Raw genomic sequence first — 9,331 nt, 5'->3', positions numbered from 1 at the left:
AGATTGCTTTTGCTATTTGGGGTCTTTTGTGTTTCCATACAAATTGTGAAATTTTTTTTTCTAGTTCTGTAAAAAATGCTAGTGGTAGTTTGATAGGGATTGCATTGAATCTGTAGATTGCTTTGGGTAGTAGAGTCATTTTCACAATGTTGATTCTTCCAATCCAAGAACATGGTATATTTCTCCACCTATTTGTATCATCTTTAATTTCTTTCATCAGTGTCTTATAGTTTTCTGCATACAAGTTTTTTGTCTCCTTAGGTAGGTTTATTCCTAGATATTTTATTCTTTTTGTTGCAATGGTAAATGGGAGTGTTTTCTTAATTTCACTCTCAGATTTTTCATCATTAGTGTATAAGAATGCCAGAGATTTCTGTGCATTAATTTTGTATCCTGCTACTTTGCCAAATTCATTGATTAGCTCTAGTAGTTTTCTGGTAGCATCCTTAGGATTCTCTATGTATAGTATCATGTCATCTGCAAACAGTGACAGCTTTACTTCTTCTTTTCCTATTTGGATTCCTTTTATTTCTTTTTCAGATTTTTCATCATTAGTGTATAGGAATGCAAGAGATTTCTGTGCATTCATTTTGTATCCTGCTACTTTACCAAATTCATTGATTAGCTCTAGTAGTTTTCTGGTAGCATCTTTAGGATTCTCTATGTATAGTATCATGTCATCTGCAAACAGTGACAGCTTTACTTCTTCTTATGACTCTTTAAATACTTGTTTATTTTCTGGTACAATAAGATGTTCCAGACTCATCTTGTGCTTTCCCTGGCCCAACTCTGGAATCAGCCACCTTTCCAAGGAGTCCTGGCTCCTTTCAACAGAGATTATTTTTTAGTAACCAATATTTTGATGCTAGGCTGTATGTGTTTAAGATTTTTCACTAAGTTCATAGAAAAGAGCAGGAACTCACTCTAATCACTCTTTGAAAATATATAGGGTGGTTAAGAAGAGTGACAATTGAAATTTGGCATATCAGAACAGCTGGATTGTGGTATTGTATCCATATAATACCTCCTTAAGTATTTCTGTGCCAACTGAATGGGCTTGCCTTTTGTCTTTGAAATTGCTTGGTTTTAATACCAGTGACTTATGCTGCTTCATCATTTGTTCCAAACTTAGAGGGAGTAGGAGGACTGAATAAATTGGGCAAAGTAATATCTGTGAACTATAGAAAAATCATATCACATGATGTCTTCCACAGTCCTTCTTTAAAGTTACACATAATCCATTTCACATAATTACGCTTTATTGTTCTATTCCTATGACTACCTGAAAGACAATTATTTCTGTAGAGACTGTGCTTTTTATTCTTTGCATAACTTTTCTATGAGATTAAAAATGCACTAAGATGCTTGCAGAATTAGCTGTCCAAAAACGTAAAAGCCTAAATAGAATCACAGGTATTTTCAAGTAAGTCTTTCAGGATTTACTTTACACTATTTGAAAATGTAGATAACATATTTCATATTTTCTCCTCTTTAGGTGCAATATCATTATCAGTTCTGAGATTAGTTATTAGTGGTCACAGCATCAAATGGAATTTCTAATTAAAATCCCTTATTTTATAGTAGGCATCTTTAGAATGTTGTCTGGTAGAAATTTCCCTCCAACCTCTGCTAATAATTTTGGTATCTACCACTTAGTGTCTTGTTTGTGCCAAGTTCTTTATATAGTCTATCTCCTTTACTAAATTATGTTTTACTTTCCCCATTTCAGTGTCTGGGAAAGGCAGCTGGAGCTCCAGTATCTCTCAAGGTCTTAGTTTGGAACTGGACCAGACTCCCATGCTGGTCCTTCCTGACCACAGTCCACAGAGGCTTCATTTTATAGTATTGTTCAGTATTCATGCTGGGTAAACCTTGTCTCCTTGCATTAAACTAGATAATGTGTTTAAAGCACCTACTCTGTGCCTGTATGTGAATTCCAATTTTGTGTTGCTTCTCTTCCTTAATGTGATAGATGTGTTTCAGAATATGCCATCTACCAGGCTAATTTGCATTAGCCAGTGCTTCCAAAACTCTGGTATTCTCCTCTTTGACACTGTATCAGATAATCAATATTTTTTTCATCCAAAACATATATTTCCTGAGGGAGTTCATTTATTTAAAGGCACATTCTGCAAATTCCTTATTTAGTTCACCACTTGGGAGGGGCCTCTATACATTGAGCTTACTAATGTAGATGCATTTCTATAATAATTGGCATGGGTAGGTGTTGATTATTAGACGAAAAGTGCAAATCCGAGTAAAAATCCCATTTGAAATAATGTGAGTGTAACTACATAGAAAAAGTATTATCTCTAGGAGATGGAATTGGGGTAATTCTTACTTTTCTATTTATGACACTCTGAAATGAAGAAAGTATGCCAAATCTGCCATATGAGGAACTTAACCATCAGAAGTTCTAAATGTAAAGTACACTGAAGTGTAGCCCTGGAAAAGAAGACTCCATGAGCAATTTCCATGGTAGAGAACAGAGGTAAACACACAAATGCAAACAAATGCTGTTAGTAAAAAAATAAGGATACAAACCATCTATAAATTGGATATTAAAACAGCCTTGTACAGATCAATTGTTTTTTTAAGGAAGCACTTGTGTAGAAACTATTAACTAGATGAATTATATTAATGAGTTTTTCCAATTGTGAAATATCTCTGCATCATAAACATTATTCTTATTCATTTTATTATCCTCTCAAATTAGATCTGCCAGGATTTTATTTATGAACTGGGAATCTGCATTCACAAGTGATATTGATAACCCCTCCATGAATCAGCCACAAATAGTGAGCAAATGATGACGTTTTGTCAAAAAGTCTTGGAACCCTCTCCCAGGTTTCTCCCTTCCTCGTCCTCCCCTGAGAGGCAGTAGGTATCATTGACCTGGTGTGTAGTGTCCCTGGGAAAGGAAGAAAAAGATGCAGCCTGCAGAGCAAGGTGACAGGGATGGGTCCTGAGTGATGGCCACGCCCTGGCAGAGGAGTGGGCTCCAAGGTGGCCGCTTTGTCCACTGGAATCCCCTCCTTTGTCTGTTGTTCTCTGAGGACAGAAAAAAAAAGTGTCCCTTGAAAATTAACTTATACTTCTTCTACTCTGAGGAGGTGGTTTGGGAATAGGTGAGCTAGAACTTTCCATTTTAGGTTTAAGAGAATTTACTCACTTTTTCTTTAAGTATGGCCTGGTTTTTGTTTGTTTGTTTGTTTAGCTGGTTGGTTGGTTTGTTTTGTTTTGTTTTTGGTTAGCTTAACCCTGATGCTTCAAAAATTGCTGAGAAATAGATCTTTATATTTTATGATAACATTACATTCTGAATTTGAAAGCCATACCCATCTCAAATTTTCAGGAGATTTTCCAACTTATTCTTTCATTTTCTGAAAGAATGAAACAAAATGAACAACAAAATGAAACAGATATTACAATGATCAGCATTATAAACACATCTCATGGGCATCCTCTTGTATCTGGAAATGGCACAATGCTGATTTGTTGTATAACTGTCCCATTTTTGTTTTGGGAAATGTTATGATACTTTACGTGTGTCACTCCTAATAAACTAAGACAGGAGTGGCAAGCTTCTCTCTACCTGAACGCACAAATAGAAAGAGAGTTTGATGAACACCTGGAATGTGTATGACATATGCTGTTTTCTTTGCAATTCAATGAACAAATATCATAATTCAAGAAAAGTGTACAAATCCAGAAATTGGCCATTACATTTCCTGTGAACCACGTAGGTGTTTGGTACATTGCTGGATGCAAAGACAATACAACAAAAGTATGAAACACATGCTTTATCTTCAAGGACCACCATCACACAGAGATTTGTGGATCATACACCCAGCTCTGTATGAGGTACTGGGTTATTTCTAGGGATGCAAAAGTTAAGTAAATGTGGCTGCTTTTCTGGAAAAGCATGTACACTATTTGGATGTTTTGGCAGAGCTAGACTTGACAGTAGATAGAGCCTCTAAATGGCAAGGTCTTGCTCGCCTGCCAGAATGGTGTGCTTCAAATTAATGTTTGAATTGTAAATCTCTTCTGAGAGCCAAAGAGTATTTCATAAAGATGTAGGTTTATAATGATAAAAGCTAGTAGAAGATTGTTATGCAAATTTAAATTTTCAGCTCTTATATTCATGCAAGAACCATTTCTATAGGCTAGCAGATTAAGGATGGAAATCCTAATTCATTGTTTCTGTATATGTTACTTTGAAATCTCCTGTAGTCCCCAAAGACAGAAATCTTCTGTGTGCTTTACTGCTGTCTGTCTGGTCTGAAGTCTGTATTTCTTGAAGTCACTTCTCCTCCTCCTCCTCCTCCCTCCTCCCTCCTCCCCCCTCCCCTCCCCCTCCTCCTCTTCCCCTCCTCCTCCTCCTCCTCCTTCTTCTTCTTCTTCCTCTTCTTCTTCTTCTTTTGATGAGAAAGCTTAAGATCTAGTCTCAGCAACTTTAAAGTACATACATAATATTGATATTGTGCTCTTAACCAAGGCACAATGCTGTACTTTAGATCGTCAGAACTTATTCTTATAACTGAAAATGTGTAAGCTTTGACCTGCATCACTTCATTTTCCCCTCCTCCTAGCCCCTGGTATCCACCATTCTATTATTCTTTTCTCTGTTTCTGTAATCAGCTTTTTAAAAGATTTCATATATAAATGATACCATATAATATTTTCCTTTCTCTGTCTGGCTTATTTCACTTAGCATAATGCCATCCAGGTTCATCCATGTCATCACAAACAGCAGGATTTTCTCCTTTTTCTGGCTTGAATAATATTCCATTGTGTGTATTTTCTCTATGCCTTCATCCATTGAAGGACATTTAAGTTGTTTCCATGCCTCGGGTACTGTGAATAATGCTGCAGTGAACATGGGAGTATAGATATTTTTTCAAGATACCGATTTCAACTATTTTGGATGTGTACTCAGATGTGGAATTGCTGGATCATATGGTAGTTCTATTTTTAATTATTTGAGAAAATTTCATACTGTTCTCCATAGTGGCTACACCAATTTACATTCCCATCAACAGGTTATAAGGATTCCCTTTTCTCCACACCCTCTCCAAAATATTTTATCTCTTTTCACTTTGATAATAGATTGATGGTGAGTCTTATACAAGAACTTTGTGGAATTACATCTTTTTCTTTCAAATAAATGAGTATTTGATCTTAGAAAATCTTCAGTTGACACTGGTAAATCTGAGATGTCTGCATTTTCAATTATGTTAAAAGCAAACGTACTGCCTACCCTCCAAGGTTTTTATTAATTCCAAGTGTCAGTATGCTTAATTGGAAAGAGATTTTAAAGATAAATCAAATAGTGTAAGAATTCAGAGATTCTGACACCTTTAGGGATTGTTTTAAAATTATTGCATGGATTCTTTTATTTATTTATTTATTTTCCGCTGGGGGTTGGGACTGGTAGACCACCAATGAATCTGTCATTCTCTCATATACTCTCATTATTTATTATTATCATCTGCCCTGGGAGCTTGTAGATTAATAAAAAATTCCCTTAAGGTATGCTACAAGTAAAGGGAAATTAGCCAGCTCTCCCACCTCATTTTATGCTAATATATTAAATTATGAGCTCTGAAGAAATTAGCAAGGACATGAAATCAACTACCGTGTCTTCCTTTGAGCAAATTAAAATGTAATAAGTACAGATCTTCTGTAACCATCAGGTAATAAACTCCTTTCCTCTTTTTCTTTTGTTTTCCTTTTAACATAACCAAGGCTGTAAATATACCATATGCACATACATATAGGCATACATATATGTGTGTACACACGTATATATATAAAACATATACATACGTGTGTGTGTAAACTGAGAGTATCATTCCTTCCTAAATAATCCTATATTTATTTGGTGTGACACAAGATAAAATGTATAATGAAATCTGGAAGGTGATGTACAGTTTCCTAAAGACTAAGAGGAGAAAAGTTATAAGATTTCTATGACCAAAAAATAATATTTTCATGCCTTTAATTAAATGCACACTTTAAAAAGTGAATAGTAATTAACAATAAATAAATAATATCAAATTTGTGGTGTCAGTACTCTTAATAACCAATCAAGTCTTACACAAAATCCTAATGAGTTTATAGACAGCTGATCAATCCAAACTTCTGACATGGGAGTTAGGGCAGGTGTCAAGCTGCACTTGCCAATCAGGGTGATAACCCCACCCCCATGGTTCCATTGCAAAGCACCGTCTGCCCCAAGCACATGGACTGTCAAATTCTGGCTTGTGCCCTTTGGCATTTGGTGACGGTGGCACTCAGAGCCAGTGACATGTGAGGAGGCATTTAAATTCTCACTTCTTTAAACCCTGACTAGGTCACAGTAGCAATCTGTCAACAGATGCCTTTGGAATAGGCAGAACTCAACATATTTTGTTTGCCTGGTGCCAACTCTGAACATGACTTTAGTTTTTATGCCAGTAACAGTTTAAAATGTCTTTAAAGAGCACCTGTGATTATGTTCTTTCTCAACCCAGTCACAAAAATATTGTAATTCATGCATTTCCGTGTGACACAAAAAGACATAAAGACTTAGTGGTATTAGACGTTTATTAAAGTTCTGGTTGGGAAAGGAATGGCATCGGTGCCATCTGACATCCACATGAAGATGCATTATTACATTATTATAACCTAGGGTGTTGCAGGGATTTTTGAAACGTTGTCTTGACCCAGTTTTGAGACACTGGCAAAAAGCCTGTCAGCTCTTCTTCTCAAGCAGTTGATAAAGCCCATGCTCTAGCTACTTTCCTTGTGGGACTCTGACACTCCAGGGTGCTATGAAGCCACCCGAACTGCCCTGGGACAGGTGTCCATCAATTATGGTCAGCTCTGTGTCCCAGGGCCCAAGGATTTATTCAAGTTAGCCAGTTCACAGAGAGCTCACCCTGCTTGCCATACCAAGCTGTGGCTCTGGCTCCAGCTTTCTGGTACCCCGTCTCCAGGTGTGGCCCTGGCGGCAGCCTTCTCTCATTTGGAGCCAGAAGTAATGAGAGCTTTACCTTTCATCTTTCTGAGTATCTTTGTGTTGTGTCCTACCATCCAATGTATAATCCTATGAAATATTTTCTAACTACAAAACAATTGTGCTGATTTGAGTGATTGCTATCCCATTTCTCCAAGTTCCCTTGTTAGGCAGAAGTCTTTTTTTTTTTCTTTTGTTTTCGGGCCTTCCTCTGCTGTGGCCTCTCCCGTTGCAGAGCACAGGCTCCGGACGCGCAGGCCCAGCGGCCATGGCTCACGGGCCCAGCCGCTCCGCGGCACGTGGGATCCTCCCAGACCGGGGCGCGAACCCGGTTCCCCTGCATCGGCAGGCGGACGCGCAACCACTGCGCCACCAGGGAAGCCCCTCCCATCTGTCTTAAAATAGTGCCTGTCTCTAAGTCCAGAAGGAGAACTGGGAGGAGTGAAAATATAAAATAATTACTCTTTGCTGGCAATTTCCATATGCTTCCTAAAATGATACCCAACCCAAATTACCTTTCTACAGGTACATCTAGACAGCGGAGGCTTAATAAATCTGAAATAATAATGGGAAAAGCCATAAGAGTAATGATTTTAAAAGCCCTGTGTTCCCAAGGGGCATGTATTACCAGCTGCACACTCCTTTCTGTGTGTGATCAAAACCGTTTTTGTTCCCTTTAAAAATAAGACACTTGTAAGAAGGTGCTTCATTGGTTGAAGAAGTAGTTGCTTGGCCGCTGGCTTGATTTCTGAAAACAAAAATGACGTTTCTGTGGAGTCAGCCTGAGCAAGGTGTTTTGTTCGGCTTCTCAAAAGTTGCAAGTAAACTTTAAAGAGATTCTCAGGGAGGCGGTTGTGGTGATTGACTTATTACTCCCTATGCCTACCCATCCCCCTCTTTCGCCTGTTTACCATCCAAAACAATTGTGCTGATTTGAGTGATTGCTATCCCATTTCTCCAAGTTCCCTTGTTAGGCAGAAGTCTTTTTTTCAGCCTTCTCTCCTTTGGAGCCAGAAGTAATGAGAGCTTTACCTTTCAGCTATCTGAGTATCTTTGTGTTGTGTCCTACCATCCAATGTATAATCCTATGAAATATTTTCTAACTACAAAACAATTGTGCTGATTTGAGTGATTGCTATCCCATTTCTCCAAGTTCCCTTGTTAGGCAGAAGTCTTTTTTTCAGCCTTCTCTCCTTTGGAGCCAGAAGTAATGAGAGCTTTACCTTTCAGCTATCTGAGTATCTTTGTGTTGTGTCCTACCATCCAATGTATAATCCTATGAAATATTTTCTAACTACAAAACAATTGTGCTGATTTGAGTGATTGCTATCCCATTTCTCCAAGTTTCCTTGTTAGGCAGAAGTCTTTTTTTTTTTTCTGTGGTTTGCGGGCCTTCCTCTGCTGTGGCCTCTCCCGTTGCAGAGCACAGGCTCCGGACGCGCAGGCCCAGCGGCCATGGCTCACGGGCCCAGCCGCTCCGCGGCACGTGGGATCCTCCTAGACCGGGGCGCGAACCCGGTTCCCCTGCATCGGCAGGCGGACGCGCAACCACTGTGCCACCAGGGAAGCCCAGGCAGAAGTCTTTTTAAAGCACAGAAACTACACACAAATATTACTTAATACATATTTGTTGTTTGGTTTAAAAATCACTGGGCAGAATGCATAGCCAGTCAATTTATCAAAAAAATGCCAGGTGTGTTTCATGTTGTTTTTTGTTTATGGAGTTCTCAGACATGGTGTAGAAAACTCAGTCCTCTTCCACTGAGAATCACCTCTAGGTTCTTAGCAAATAGTACATATGAATTCACGACATGGAGTCTTACGCTAAGTGATAGATTCACAAACTTCCCTCACAAACATTTGCTGGGCACAGAGAGATGGAAGACAAAAGTTGTTTAAGACAAAGGGGATGAGCCCCACTAAACTAGAGTCCATCTCAAACAGATGGAACCTCCTTAGGGTAAAAATGTTAACAGAACAACATCTAAGTGTAACCACCATCCCGACACTATGAGTGACCAGCCGCCATTGGGGGTAATCGCTTTAACAATGAGCAGTAAAGTTATTCTTCCTTTATTTTCTTTCAGTATAAGGTAAAAGTCAACATACTGATTGTGCTAGAAATTTGATTTCATATAAAGTTAAAATTCTACTGGCTGAATTGCTTTCCGAGTAGATCAGTTTGTCTTTTAAAACTTGAAACGCAAGGTTTGTGATTAATTACGGAGAGCTATGAGAAAACTATTTCCTCAGTAGGAACTGTGACAAAAACACTAGTGTATATTTGGAAGCCGGTATGTCACAACCATTTTGTTAAATACAACTGTC

Source organism: Physeter macrocephalus, chromosome 8 (genome assembly GCF_002837175.3).
Source record: "Physeter macrocephalus isolate SW-GA chromosome 8, ASM283717v5, whole genome shotgun sequence".
Taxonomy (NCBI): domain Eukaryota; kingdom Metazoa; phylum Chordata; class Mammalia; order Artiodactyla; family Physeteridae; genus Physeter; species Physeter macrocephalus.
This window is presented reverse-complemented; position numbering follows the sequence as displayed.